This window comes from Schistocerca gregaria, chromosome 3, assembly GCF_023897955.1.
Source record: "Schistocerca gregaria isolate iqSchGreg1 chromosome 3, iqSchGreg1.2, whole genome shotgun sequence".
Taxonomy (NCBI): Eukaryota; Metazoa; Arthropoda; class Insecta; order Orthoptera; family Acrididae; genus Schistocerca; species Schistocerca gregaria.
Genome location: NC_064922.1, coordinates 490659936 through 490676376, shown reverse-complemented (window position 1 = coordinate 490676376; position 16441 = coordinate 490659936). Strand labels below are relative to the sequence as shown.

Below are 16441 nucleotides of genomic sequence, written 5' to 3'. Positions count from 1 at the left end.
TGATCTTACACCTCTGGACTTCTTTCTGTGGGGTACGTTAAAGGCGCATGTGTACCGTGATGTGCCTACATCACCAGAGGATATGAAACAACGTATTGTGGCAGTCTGCGGCTACATTACACCAGATGTACTGCGGCGTGTACGACATTCATTACGCCTGAGATTGCAATTGTGTGCAGCAAATGATGGCCACCACATTGAACATCTATTGGCCTGACATGTCGGGACACACTCTATTCCACTCCGTAATTCAAAACGGAAACCACGTGTGTACATGTACCTCAACCCTCATGGTAATGTACATGTACGTCAGTGAAAAAGACCAATAAAAAGGTGTTAGCATATGGACGTAATGTGCTGTTCCAGTCTCTTCTGTACCTAAGGTCCATCACTGTTCCCCTTGGATCTCTACGTTATTCGGTGCTCTCCTATACACACGATCGAACAGCGGAGGAGTGATACTGAAGCGTTAACTTTATGTTACAATATCTCCGGATGTAATTAACATTTTACAATGCAACAAACGGCACTGATTACGTATTTGTTTATATGTTTGGATGTGCTAACAAAACTAACGTGGTTCCGTTTTAAAAAAACGTAGGTTTGTGTTAAAAAACATACTTCCGTGCATTTTTGTATGGTTTGTATTAAACAATTACACTAGCCCCTCTCCTCACGTTCGGTCTGTGGAATCGGTTCGTCAGTATTCGATGTGGTTTATGAAATATATCCAGCGGTAACGTTAGGTGACTCACCCTATATAATTCAAGGCAGCCGGCTGCAATGCGTCTGGACAATACACTAAGGTGATTAAAGCTGAGCGATAGCAATGTGTAGATATACAGATCGCGGTACTCTCGCATACAGGAGGTATAAAAGTTTAGAGCAGGGGTTCGCAACAAAATTTTCTCCAGGACTCCCTCATCGAGCATGATTGGTACCTTGTCATATCAGAATATCAAGTACCTAAGAAAGGCAAATAAGAGTCTTTTTATAAGTTTTCTATTTGATAATAGAATGTAGTCGAATTAAGTAGGGTGATGCTGAGGGAATTGGATTAGGAAATGAAACACTTAAAGTAGTAAAGGAGTTTTGCTATTTGGGGAGCAAAATAACTGATGATGGTCGAAGTAGAGAGGATATAAAATGTACACTGGCAATGGCAAGGCAACCGTTTCTGAAGAAGAGAAATTTGTTTTCATCGACTATTAATTTAAGTGTCAGGAAGTCGTTTCTGAAAGTATTTGTATGGAGTGTAGCCATGTATGGAAGTGAAACATGGACGATAAATAGTTTAGACAAGAAGAGAATAGAAGCCTTCGAAATGTGGTGCTACAGAAGAATGCTGAAGATTCGATGGGTAGATCACATAACTAATGAGGAGGTATTGAATAGAATTGGGGAGGAGTTTGTGGCACAACTTGACTAGAAGAAGGGATCGGTTGGTAGGACATGTTCTGAGGCATCAAGGGATCACCAATTTAGTATTGGAGGGCAGCGTGGAGGATAGAAATCCTAGAGGGAGACTAAGAGATGAATACACTAAGTAGATTCAGAAGGATGTAGGCTGCAGCAACTACTGGGAGATGAAGAAGCTTGCACATGGTAGTGTAGCATGGAGAGCTGCATCAAACCAGTCTCAGAAGTGAAGACAACAACGACAACATCAACAAATACAACATTTTTGGCACTTAGTAAAAACATTGACATATTCATCATTGAAAAAAATATTGAGCTTAAAACTTTTTTGAATTCAGCCATCATTGTTAAATTTTTGACTATTGCTCAAAATCTTTGTCTTCAAATCTGAGTGTTTAGTACAACAAACTCCTTCAAAAAATTAAAAATTGAGTGCGAACTGAAAATGGCAGGGAAAAATTAAAACTGAGTGCTTTGGCCTTTCAAGTGTACTACACTTGACATTGCATTGAGTAGATATGGCCGGCCGCGGTGGTCTCGCGGTTAAGGCGCTCAGTCCAGAACCGCGTGATTGCTACGGTCGCAGGTTCGAATCCTGCCTCGGGCATGGATGTGTGTGATGTCCTTAGGTTAGTTAGGTTTAAGTAGTTCTAAGTTCTAGGGGACTGATGACCATAGATGTTAAGTCCAATAGTGCTCAGACACATTTTTTTGAGTAGATATGTGTGAAAAATAAGAAAACACTTATTTCATACAAGGCATTATTTATCTGAAAAAATACAGTTACAACAGAGTACCCCATCAGTAGACAGTTAGTTTTAATTTTGAATTCTTAATGAGATGAGTTCAATCTGACCTTTGAGTCTATCATTTCTGAAATATTAGGTTCCAAACTTGAAACTTTCACTCTGAAATCCGACAGAATGTCGAGCTGATTCCTATATTTGTTTTTTATGAAAAACATGAAAGAAAATGCTTGCTCACACCGATATGTGGTTGCAAATGGAAGGATCTTTTTCATCGCCTTATCTCCAAGTTTCCTGTAGTCCTTGCGTGCTGATTCCCAGTAATCTGTAATTTTATCACCGATGAAAATGTTTATCATTGTTCCACAACTGAATAGATCCCCAAGTTGATATTGCTGTTCTTCAGTAAGGACTTGGATTTTATCTACTTCTTCACAGCTGAAGGGATTTCGAATCCATCTGTCGTCTGGGGTCAGGTTCAGGGAAATACTCTCTAAAAGTGGTGGCTAGGCTGCCTAGATGCTCGGCTACATTGATCTTGATCTGGTGAGCCAGACTCTCCTCTGGTGACTCCACGAATTGTTTTAAAGTAGAAAAGTGAGTTAGTAACTCGTTTTCTATCCTTGACGCCCAGATCTGACATTTTTTGACCATAGCACTAATATTAGGTACATTTTTCTTGTATACTGAAGTTTAACACATTAGTTATGTACGCAACTGAACAAATCCAAGAGAGGTTAGTGAGAAAATCCGCGTACCTCGTCTCTAAGTTCAAAAAATCTTGATAAGATCCTACCTCGACATAGCCATCTTACTTCCGTATGATTAAGAAGTTGCTCATGATCACTGCAGATCTCTTTACACGCTAGGAAGACGCTAGACGCAGAAGTTAGCGTTCGCTAAAGCTCTGCTCACGCAGGATGCAGCTAAAACAAAAAATCTATTATCATACGGGGGTCCGTGGACAATCTGTTGGGAACCACTGGTGTAGAGTATTGGCGGGCTGTTATTTTTACTCAGTTGTTCCAAGAGAAAAGATGTTCGACTTGACTATGCCTGCACGCCGTGAATTAACAGACTTTGGAAGCGGAATAGTAACTGGAGCTAGACGCTTCTAATTCTGAAGCTGACTTTCCGATGTCAACAGTGTCATGAATGTTCCGAGAACACTTCATTTCAGGCATTACTTCTCACCAAGGACAACGCAGTGGCCGATGGTCTTCACTTAACGACCGAGAACAGCGGCGTTTGCGTAGCTTTCTCAGTGCTACGAGACAAGCAACACTGCATGAAATAACTGCAGAAGTCAATGTGGGACATATTAAGAACGTATCTCTTAGAAGATATGAGAAGAATATAAGTCGTTTTATTATTATTGTTGTAGTGCTTACTTTTTCAATGGGATTTTTAATTATTAGTCCTAATTTGGTTAGAATTTTAGCACACGACCGACGTGAGTGCGTTTGCTAACAGCACTGCGTCGTCTGCAGCATTTTCCTGGGCTTGTGACCATATCCGTTGGACCCTGCACTCCTGGAAACCGTGGTGTCGTCAGATGAGTCCCGAATACATTTGGTAAAAGGTGCCTGAATGGTTCGAGTACGGCTCGGACTCCACGAGGCCATGGACCCAAGTCGTCAACAAGGTGCTACGAAAGCTGGTAGTGGCTCGATAACGGTGTGGGCTGTGTTCACATGAAAGTCGTCTGGTCCAACAGAACCGATAATTGACTGGAAATGATTATGTTCAACTACTTGGAGACAATATGGAGCCATTCATGGACTTCATGTTCCCAAACAACAATGGAATTTTTATGTAAGATAGTGCGCCATGTCTCCGGACAAAGGCCGTTCGTGATTGGTTTGAAGAACGTGCTGACATTACGGTAAATGATTTGGCCATTCAGATCGCCCAACATGGATCCCATCGAACGCTTATGGGACATAATCAATAGCACAGTTAGTGCACAAAATCTTTCACCGGCAACACTTCCGCTATTATGGACGGCTCAATATTTCTGCAGTGTGCTTCCAACTTGTTGAGTCCATGTAATGTCGAATCACTGCACTACGCAGGGAAAAAGGAGGTCCGACAAGACTTTTGTCACCTCCGTGTATTATGCTATTTAACACCGCACTGGGGTCCACTTACGAAGGCGTCAGCACGAAACGGTGTGTTCAGAGAGAGAAAAAAAAAACTTCTTCCCACGTCTCACACTCCACTCCTTACCTACCCTGGTAACAGGCAACCCAGTCACTGTAGTTGCTTCGGACTCTGCCTGTCACAATTTATATGCTCGGAAAATTATCGCTGTTGCTTCTTAACGTAATACTTGTGTTTTCTTTACGCCACCCATAATGCACAGTACTGTACAGTGGCTCAGGAGCCTTATCAAAGGTAAACTAACATGAAAAAAAAAAGATTAATGTTGTTACTCGCACCAAAATGCGCGAGCTGCAGGCAGGTGCGTCGGAATGACGTTACTGGCTGGAGCGCCAAATGGTATTCGGCTCCTTGTCATTGAGCATCGCCCCACAAGCCGCCTTATGTGCCCACCACTATAACGTCTTAGGAGTCTAGAGCCCTGCGGCCACTCACTTTAATAAAATGCTACAGAATAGGAAATGCTACATAGGAAAAGAAGGTAGCTACTGTACAACTACACATTTTATGCTAGTGGTACTGTTTTTGTAGGGCAATTTCGGTGGTCTCAGTCATGTAGGACTATTTCGGTGACCTCAGACTTTTGCAGAATTGAGGGACGTCTTTTATGCTCAAGAATTATGATGTTTTTCGAGAACGAAAATATCCTCTATAAAAGTCAACATGGATTCCGCAAAGATAGGTCTCGGAAACTCACGTTGTCCTGTTCCTTCTTGAGATCCAAAGCACTGCAGACAACGGTGATCTGGTAAATTCCGTGCTCTTTGACTTCAGGATGGCATTTGACACCGTTCCACAATATAGTTTAGTGAAAAATTGCGGGCCAGAGTTGTGATTGGAATCAAGATTTCCTTGCAGACAGAACTCAACAAGTCACTCTTAATGGAACTAAATCAACGTACGTAATTTCCGGAGTAACCCAAGGAAGGGTAATAGGACTGTAATTGTTTACAAAGTACACTATGATTTATAGCAGAAAGCATCGAAAGCTCTTTAAAACTGTTCGAAGATGACACGGTTGACTATAAAAAAATAATACCAAGAGAAGACTGTATCTATTTACAAAATGACCAACGGAAAACTGGTGAATGTTGACCTTGAACGTAAAAAAAATGTAACACATAGCACATACATAGGAAAAGAAGGCAGATACTGTACAACTACACAATTTATCACAAATTGCTGGCAACAGTATCTACCGTAAAATATCTAGGAGTACTCTTCAGAGAAGATTAGATGGGTGGATCACATAACTAATGAGAAGGTATTGAATAGGATTGGGGAGACGTTTGTGGCACAACTTGATTAGGAGAAGGGATCGGTTGGTAGGATGTGTTCAGAGGCATCAAGGGATCACAAATTTAGCATTGGAGGGCAGCTTGGAGGGTAAAAGTCGTAGGGGGAGACCAAGAGATGAATACACTAAGCAGATTCAGAATAATGTAGGTTGCAGTAAGCACTGGGAGATGAAACTTGCACAGGATAGAGTAGCATGGAGAGCTGCATCAAACCAGTCTCAGGACTGAAGACCACAACAACAACAAACTCTTCAGAGCGACCTCAAATAAAATGACCACATAAAACAAATAGGAAAAGCAGATGTCAGACTGAGATGAAGAGGAACAATCTGAAGGAAATATAACTCATCCACGAAGAGAGTGGTTTACTAGGCGCTTTTTCGTCTATTTCTTGAGTATTGTTCATCTGTTAATGACACCAGAAGTACCATCCGCCTCACACCGTCAGGTGACTTGTGCAGTACGATGTAGACATACATGCTGAGATATCTTGGTGAATGTCATACTCATCAACCCTCGCGAAGTCTCGAAATATTCCGGATGTCCCTTTATTTGTAATAGAGGGAACACCAACTCCTCCACGTGGCTCGTTGTACGAACAGTGGGCAGGGTAGGATGCGGGAGAACGTGTGTGGAGCTCATGAGTGGGGCCTGTGGGCCAGTGGCTGACCCACCCGCCAACCGCAAAAGACCCAGCCAGGGGGAAGAAATGTGTTGGACATCTCCCGGGATACTTCTGGTACCGCTAAGTCAGCAAGACTGGAGCGAACCAGGAGCACCTCTGATGTCCAAAGCAGGCAGGATGAAACTTAACGAGCAAATAAACTCGAAGAATCACGACCACACAAATCTGAACATTTACCAGCAACTAACACAGCCGGTCCTGACAGCCTTCATTGTATTATGTGACACTTGTTGAAATGTCGCGATATCTAAAGACTGTCATCCGCTAGGAAACTGAGGACCTCATCAGCAGCAGTATACGCTGGGGGAGACTTTTTACAGATGAGGTAAAGCTGGTTTGAACAGCTCAGTAGCCGGCCGGAGTTGCCGAGCGGTTCTAGGCGCTACAGTCTGGAACCGCGTGATAGCTACGGTCGCAGGTTCGAATCCTGCTCGGGCATGGGTGTGTGTGATGTCCTTAGGTTAGTTATGTTTCAGGAGTTCCAGGTTGTAGGGGACTGATGACCTCCAATGTTAAGTCCCATAGTGCTCAGAGCCATTTGAACCATTTTGAACAGCACAGTATGTAGCACTATTCCTTTTGGAAATGGAATGCCGCTGTCTTTCTCCTAGCATCGAGCTGAGTTTCTGAATAATTCTTAGGTTATCTGCTCTTCAATGTGGACTCCGAACAACTGTGCAACTCGGCAAAGAGCAAGAAGCGACAACAAAATTCCCAGGGCTGACCGGGAACCAAACTTGAGTCGTTTAAATCCTTAGTCTGGGACTTTTCGATCGAGTGAGTGTTTGACCAACACTACTGATACATTCTGAAATTACCCTTTGATCCAGAAAAGATACCATAAAAGCTTTTCTCTCTGGGGTCTTGTTAGTTCGATGTGTGCAATCTCCGTTCGAACAAGCCCCAGAAGGACAAACGGGACCGACCGACCGCCATGTCATCCTCAACCCAAATGCGCGATTAGATGCGGGTATGCAGGAGCCGTTGCCAGTTTGCGTCACCTGGGACAGCTACTTTTCAGCCTACCAGCTCCTCAATTGGCACCACATGGTCTGACTGCTCAGCACTTGCTAACAGCGCTGAAGCGCTACCCACCAACGACTGTACTTAACTCAGTGATCTGACAAGATCCGGTGTCTTCACTGTGGAAAGGCCATTGGGTTTCTGTACTTGAAGCGAAGTTTGTGATGATACAATCAGTAAACTGGTTTTCGCGCGCATATCGGAACATGAATAGTGGGTGGTACTAAAACAACATAGCAAATCAGCAACAGCTGAACACTACCTGGGCTGTAGTCCGCACATCAGTTTCGAGAGGACTACGTGCCTGCTCGATAGTCTGAAATGCAGAAAGGAAAATTAAAGAGGATATCGAGATTGTTAAACGGTCTCAGAATATAAATAGGGCAGCACCACCACAAGACCCAGGTGCCAAGAGGCTTCCTGTGCGGCACCTGTGTTCCTTGCAACATGTCAGTCATTTGCTGGAGTAACACAAGCACAAGGTCCCCATTTAGTCAGTGGCTCCATCATATGAATCTTGACTTAGCACAATTTTATGAAAAAAAGGGTCAAATGGCTCTGAGCACTATGCGACTTAACTTCTGAGGTCATCAGTCGCCTGGAATTTAGAACTAATTAAACCTAACTAACCTAAGGACATCACACACATCCATGCTTGAGGCAGGATTCGAACCTGCGAGCGTAGCGGTCACTTGGCTCCAGACTGTAGCGCCTAGAACCGCACGGCCACTCCGGCCGGCACAGTTTTATGACGTTCCAGATCAATAACGCTAGTTTCCATATGAAAACCTGAAAATGACGTAGTGCAATGGGCGTACATACGAGAAAGATCAGTGACATGTCTTCGCATTTGTGCATAAGGACAAACTGGTAGTTTTCAAGAGGGAATCCTGTCCGTAAATGTATAGTTTCGGCGCTAAGGGTGGTTCCAGTTTGGGTAGAGTGGCCCCAACCCTTTTTCGGAATTTGTACATCAAAATTAATTATGCTACTCAATACACATCAGTGTAGTGTCGACACACAGATCACGCCTCCTGAACATTTAGTATGTTGAGAAGGATGGTAAACTGTTGAACAACTCACAGGTGATGCACGACTCCATGTATATTTTCAGCAAAATAGCAACAGCACAAACTGCCGCAACAAACTTGAGACGAGTGAAAGAGTAGTTTGGTGAAGAGGGGGCAATCAAGAGAGTCAGCACAATATTCTGACCACCTCGGTCCTGTGAGTTCTCTTTGTGATTTTAACTTGTGTCAAAAATTAAAGGGCCATGTGTATTCAAAAAATCTTCACATACTGTTAGAGTTACAAAAGAAAATTGGAAATCGAGTTACCGCAATCTCTGAGGTACTGCTGTCATCTGTGTCTCACAGATATTCAAATCGAGCACAGAACGACATCGGCCGCTTCCATCATCTTAACGATGTTCGCTGAGAAAGGTCAACCCCACGTCAGTCTTACTGTAAATATTTTGTATACCACTTGCATTTTACATACCCCGTATTTCTGTTTAAAAACTGGAAACAGCTGATGAAATCACCACAAAAATATTACAAATAACTCACTTTTGACTATTCGTGATCCAAGAAAGAGTACTGAACAATATCTTCGAAGAAAGTGATGACATTTCCATCAGAAACAATGTTTACTTTACCTTAACTGTCAAAATACAGTAAAAACAGTCTGGTGCCTACATTTACCTAACACTGGTGTCTGATGTGTAATGATGGCTAAGCTCCCAGCTCACACAAAGAAAATTTAGGGCAGTTTGGTTGCTAGAAAAGTATGATATATATTTTTACGCACAATTAATCTTTTTAGGACTCCATCCACTGTAATATATGCCTCCTGCCCGCTACTGCAAGCCACCGTTTTATTGAGGGTGAGATCACTGGATGCAACACGAATGCAGTAGATCAGGATCAGGCATGGAGTGCAAAACTACACGCAAGGAGGGTGTGTTGCACTCGTGCAGGCCGATGATCAGCCGGTTTCACTCAGTGTTGCTCAATTCTTTTCAGAAGTACTCAGTACAGCACAACCTTTCATTTATCATTACGGTGTGGCATTTTTTAGCCGGCACGACATTCTTCAGCTCGGAATTTACCCTTCACTATTTTTTCATGGTACAAGTTCGCAAGTCCAGTGGTTGTTCGTACAAAAAGCGTCAGTCTTGCGAGCTATCGTGACAAGCTTTTAAAATGAATGGAAATGACAGAAGAGAAGGATAACAATTCTCAGTATCTATTATAGAGTCACATAAGGGATGGGTAATGCGACTTTGCTATGAAACGATCTTACAGTACCAAATAGAAAAAACTTAAACATTTAGTTGACAACGAAAGAGCAGAAAATTATAATGATCAACAGATGGGATTTATTGTTCTGCACACTAAGAAGCATTTCGTGATAAATTTTTCAGGCACGGAGCAAACTTTCTAAGTCACATGCGGTATTACACATCAGCTGCCACAGTTTTTGGTGGATCTGAATTAAGAGTATGGAGACTTTATATTCGTATATCACTGCAAAATATGTTTGTTAAATCAAGTTGCAGGCCAGCAACAGTTTTTCGATTTAAAATCAGTTATTGTTGAATTTATGAAGGAAAAAGCAAAGTGGGAATGAAAATTAGAACTAAGTGGGCTTGACTGCCCACTGCCTGCATTAAAACACTGCAAAATGCGAAAAACCTTATTTCTGATTTCATAGGGAAGTGCTTAAAAAGAGAATCGCTCGTTGAAAGGCAAAAATGCTAACAAAAAGCACCACCCATTTCGCTAAGTACACTGACGTTAGAGAAAACGTGAATTTTTGGGAAATTAGTATGGCCTTAACAGAATTACAAGGATATTTTTCTAAACCTTTGAGGACAATGCTAATTTTACCCCTATTTTCGAGCTGCTTTCGAGACTGTTTGGGGTTTAAGTTGGTAATGCCCCGTGCAGGTGCAGATGGAACTGATTGATCTACTATGTAATTCCCATTTAAAAGACAAATTCATTTACGTGCAAACTGTCCAGGAGGGCTACGTTATTTTCCACAGCAATAGTTTTGATATCTCCACAATGAGGTTGCAAACATGATATGATATTTCGATCAAGATGATTGTGAAAGGCTTTTTTCGATAATGAAACTAAATAAGTCACGTTCACATGCCAACAGGAGTCCAAAAGCTTGTGAAACTGTCTGATTTGTTCCTATTCCGACAGTGTGTATCAGAAAAAGATTATATTATATCCTCAACGTGCCAAAAGTAACTGAAACTACTGAAAATTTCTTTTATTTGTAATTTGTCTTGCTGAGAAATATGAAATACGAAACCAAATCGTATGTAGTGCAACTCCACTGCCATCTAAACGAGGTGCCTTCTCCGTTTCTGCCTCCCCCCTTCTCACTCTCAGACTCTCAGACTGCAAGGCACGGCAGTGGTAGAAGACTGCAGCTACGGGAGAGAGTTGTGCACACGTCCAGGAGCACAGCTAGCATTCCAAATTATTGGCTGTCCTTCTATGAGATGATGCAGCATGGAAGAAATATACTATATACAATCAACACAGTGAACTTCATGCTGCAAACTTGAGTTAAATGACTTTCTATACGTTGTTTGCTGATCGTAATATTAAGATTATGATTCTTCCTGTTTACTCACTTTCGGTTTGTGAGCCATGAAGAAGTTATATCTCAGAACAGAATGATGTGATAGCTCAAGATTTAGTTTTTTGTGGCAAAACCCACATATGTCAAAGCATTATTCAGTTCTTGAGGAAATGTGGTTTGGGTCTTAACTGGTTTCTAGACCAAGCACCTCAATTATAAAAACACACAATGTTTCCCAGAAGTAATACAGATATACAGATCATTTACTTTGACGCAAGGTACTTGCGTCTTTGGTGAGTTTTGAATTTACGGAGATTAGGCCGTGGTACTAGGCATGTTTGTGTGTCCTAATGCTGGTGACGTCATCATAGGCTACAAACACTCAGACAGCAGTTTAAAGCCTAAAAAATCGGATTTTCTCTGAGGTTACCGCACTAACATAATTATGTATACAGCTAGGGCATCGATAGGTGCTTTTGAGTGAATTTTCGAGTGTCAAAATATGTGACATGAATGGCCGAATCTTTTGACTGAATTGACGTAGACGCTTAAATTTTTTGCACCGCGAAGTATTTGATATAGATTTTAATTTGATACCTAAGCCCGTTCCTGAGAAAAACTGGTCTTAACAGAGGGATAGAACAATCGATAAAAAGTGATCCTATAAGGATCCCGTTTTTACTGACTGAGGTAAGGAATCCCAAAGAGGACAGAAAGCCAAACTGTTTATACGTATCCACACAAGTTGCGGGCGTTAGTGCTAAATAAAGCAAACACTGCCCACATCTCCCAACTACGGCACAATCATCATCACACACGATGGCGCGATTGCTCCATCTTAGATAGCAGTCTTATGACGTCACTACTCGACCGTTGCATGCATCCTTATATACAATGTCACTTGATAAGCTTGTTATTTCGAAACTGTTGAGCTTTTATAGCCTCTGATTGCGTCTCCAGCGTTAGGAGAATAAACCTTAGGCACAGAATTATGCCGTGGACGAAATAATGCCCATTAAACAGGAATCGCCAAAGATCGTCATAGTATTATTTTCTCATTACTGGCTGAACTATTGACGGATAATTATGCTATGACGATGCTTACAGATTTGGTAGACACGTTAAACGCCATTGATTAATAATATCAGAGGCAACAAGAAAGCGAGGTTACGTTATGTATGCAGCTTTAAAAACGTTGACGGTGTCCAAACAACTTCTTTCGCTCCCAGTGCATAACAGCTTGAACATACATTAGTGGAGCACAAAGTGTGATGTTTTTAAAGCGCTGAAATCGCGCTAAAAGCATTTTAACGGTGTTAGGTGAAAATCAGATTGTCGAGAGCTATTGGAGTGGTATGTAACTAGACGGCTCCCAACAGCCAAGCACTGCGAAGTTCCACTTTTCTGTTTTATGGACTTACCGATTAGCAAATATTACACCACCTACAGTTATCATATGTCCGTAAATTAAGTTTCTGAATTGTCCTCCGTGCTGGGTCTCAGACATGAATATGCACCACAGAAATTACAATAATTTATAGCTGCTTTCCGTCTAAAACTTCATCTTGCCAATTCTGACGAGGTTAATTTCTAGGCAGCTTCTTTATAGAACATTCTTAATACATTAAGGGAGCGTTATTTAACCATTTTCCGGAATCTCATAACTAGTACAGGCTTCTACTGATGAAATGATTACGCTTTAGTGCGTAAGAGTTGTTTCTGACAAAGAAGAAAAGGGAAGAACTCTAACTAAATGACAGGTCCGTAATTTATATGTTAGAACTAATAAGATAAGAAGTAACACAAGTTATTTACTGTTGTAAAACGAAGAACTTTTACAGCCAGTGGAATTAAACTCTGAAGAATGCGCCAAAGCTTTCAAAGCTGACGGAAAATTCGACATCCAGGAATTGTTTGGTACGTGGATAACAAATTCAAAAAGATTGACAGAAATACCGTAGGTCTTATAATACACTCAAACCCAATAAATCAACAGACCGGTGTATTGATAATCGTCGTTTCTTTCATCAGTTTTATCCTCAAGATACTACATGAGCTCGAGTGCTACAATTTCTTTAATTAAATCTTGTTTATAGTAAGCAGACAACAATGAGAGAATGAGAGTTACAAAAAAAAAATTACTTAAAATGACGTCCCATTTTTCTGTTGGATACCTACAATGGTACCTCAACTAAAATCAGTTCGAACCTCGATCAACGAGCAGTGTTACTAGGTCCTTGTAGCAAAGAGGCTGTACTGAACAGAACATAAATCAAGCGCAGAGCCTATTTTCAATAAGCAATACATTTCCTATCATGGAGGTATAATAACAGGAAAACGGCGCTGCAGACTTACGCTGCACGTTGTTTAGAGCCGGCGCCGCCATGTCAGACGCCACTAAAGATTACCAGACTGATATTTACGACTGCTTCTTGTTCTCAGTTTTTCTCGTGTGCACGCAATATTTGTTTTAAATAGAATACTAGAACGGGTCCGTGAATAACATAGCATCAGAAACTATATTATGAAAAGGATAGTTGCTACTCACCATATAGCGGAGTTGCAGATAGGCACAACGGAAGGATTGTCAGAAATTAAGCTTTCGGACAACAAGGCATTTGTCATATGCATATTAGATTTGGCATCAGAAAGACATTTTCAGACTTTTTCTGGGCTAAAATGCATATTAAATCCAATAAAACGAAGAATTTCACCTCGTTAATTTAACTTTTTTTTGGTAAACGTTTTGAATAACCAAGACGAGAAGTATGTGATGAGAAAAGGCTACTTCCCTAATCCATTGTTTTCCTTAATCTGGACTAACGAAATTGGCCTCCGGTATATGTTCTCTTCCCGAAAATGCTGAGAACATATTTTGCTATGTTTGGTCGGTTTCCATTCTTTCCTTCTCATATCATTCCCCCAGAGAGGTTTCGATTTGGACTGATAGGAAATCTAAAGTCTAATGACAGAAATAAAACCGCTACAGTAAAAGTACACAGTGCAACTAAAATTCATATATATATAAAAGAAAATGTATCTTGAAGGAGCCTTGTAAGTAGGCTGTTTAGGTTTTTTTATTGGTAACGCCACGTAGCGCTCTGTATGAAAAATCACTGGCTGTGCTGTGCGCAGTCTGTGGCTAGTTTTGCATTGTTGTCTGCCATTGTAGTGTCGGGCAGCGGCAGCTGGATGCCAACAGCGCGTAGCGTTGCGCAGTTGGAGGCGAGCCGCCAGCAGTGGTGGATGTGGGGAGAGAAATGGTGGAGTTTCGAAATTTGTAAGACTGGATGTCATGAACTGCTATATATATTATGACTTTTGAACACTATTAAGGTAAATACATTGTTTGTTCTCTTTTAAAATCTTTCATTTGCTAACTGTGCCTATCAGTAGTTAGTGCCTTCCGTAGTTTACATCTTTTATTTAGCGGGCAGTAGTGGCGCTCGCTGTATTGCAGTAGTTGAAGTAATCAAGATTTTTCTAAGTGATTTGTGAAACGTATAGGTTAATGGTGGTCAGGGCCTTTCCTTGTAGAGATTACTGAAAGTAAGATTGCGTTGCGCTAAAAATATTGTGTGTCAGTTTGAACACGGTCATGTATAATTTTTCAAAGCGAACTTTTCAGCCTTCTTAAGAATGAAATGTGATTCCTGTGCAGTTTGTAGTCAGAACTATTAACATGCAGTGACTGATGTAAGCTGGCATTTTCGGAGAAAGTCCTCCACCAGAAGCTAGTGTTTTGGGCAGGTAACGTGGCAGACATCGGTTTCAATTTTGTGACGTCATCACAACTCCTTTTAATATATCTCCATGTTTCATATTAATCAAACTGTTAATACGTGAGTATTCGAAATTATTATATTCTTCCATAATATTTTTCCGTAATTTGTAACCATGTATAACCTATTTCTCTACATTATTCGACAGCCATACGAAATTAAAATCTAAATACATCAATTCAAAATTTCTTAGTTCTTGAACTAATGTTATTTGTTACTCCTAGAGATTATCAAGTTAGGTCACTCTCTGTATTGAGCTACTAATGCATATTTGAATGACACGCTGTTCGCACTTGAAATATGTAGCGAGTGTGTAAGTATCGTGCATGGAGGCCAGGGCTTTCGAATTAAATAGCTGCGTTACAAAATTTAAACACAGAACGAGAGTAAGTTATAATCTAAGCTATGAAGACATTTTGGGCATTACGGGAAATCTCTCTGGCTGCAGTGGTGCCAGAACGAGAGTAAGTTATAATCTAAGCTATGAAGACATTTTGGGCATTACGGGAAATCTCTCTGGCTGCAGTGGTGCCAAATGTAAATCAGAACGAAACAAACTCAGCAACCTAGAAAGTCAACAGCATTATCATGAACACACGGCGTTTCCGGTACAAGAGACCACATGTGAAATGTCTACGCAACATTTGTACATATTCATTAAAAGCATTATCTTTCCCTGCATCACCGACAAACAGAAATAGGAAGACATATTTGGTGCTGTTTCCATTTTCCAGTGGCGTCTTTCTTACACGGTTGATTTTGAAGGACAAAACATTTGCTGCTGTGTACGCTGCATTAACATACGATGCATATGGATAAGCCTGGTTACATGGCGAGATTGTGCCGTTTGCAATACTGAGCGTCGGTGGGCCGTGCTTAGCGGAAAATAGTGCTGCCGCCAACTGTCGGATGCTACGGGAAGACCGGTTGCTGTCTAATAATGAATATCACGGGGAGTTGCGTACATTAAGATTTCTGAGGAAGCAGCTGCACGCTTATTACACAGTATAGAAAAGATTATAACAACTCTTTGGCTCATCACTCGCTTCAACCGATATGTTACAATCCGCAAGTACCCATTATTCTAACGACCTCACATTCCGAAAATATGGACTACCTGTTTTTCTGTCCTAAAATAAGAATTACTATAATTGTTGACATCATCATGATCATTATACAGGGTGGTCCATTGATAGTGACCGGGCCAAATATCTCGCGAAATAAGCATCAAACGAAAAAACTACAAAGAACGAAACTCGTCTAGCTTGAAGGGGGAAAACATATGGCGCTATTGTTGGCCCGCTAGATGGCGCTGCCATAGGTCAAACGCATATCAACTGCGTTTCTTTAAATAGGAACCCCCATTTTTTATGACATATTCGTGTAGTACTTAAAGAAATACGAATGTTTTAGTTGGACCCCTTTTTTCGCTTTGTGATAGATGGCGCTGTAATAGTCACAAACGTATAAGTACGTGGTATCACATAACATACCGCAAGTGCGGACGGTATTTGCTTCGTGTTACATTACCCGTGTTAAAAAGGACCGTTTACCAATTGCGGTTTAGGTCAATATCATGTTGATGTATGGCTATTGTGATCTAAACCCCCAACGGGCGTGTGCTATGTATGCTGCTCGGTATCCTGGACGAGATCATCCAAGTTGCCGGACCGTTCGCCGGATACTTACGTTATTTAAGGAAACAGGCAGTGTTCAGTCACA

General features: G+C 41.3%; 1 protein-coding gene across 2 annotated transcripts in view; it reads right to left on the bottom strand.

The window, feature by feature from the left end:
- LOC126354447 (octopamine receptor beta-2R) overlaps nucleotides 1-16441 on the bottom strand; it is a 698957-nt gene that overhangs the window by 6746 nt on the left and 675770 nt on the right. The gene's annotated exons all lie outside the window — the stretch shown is intronic.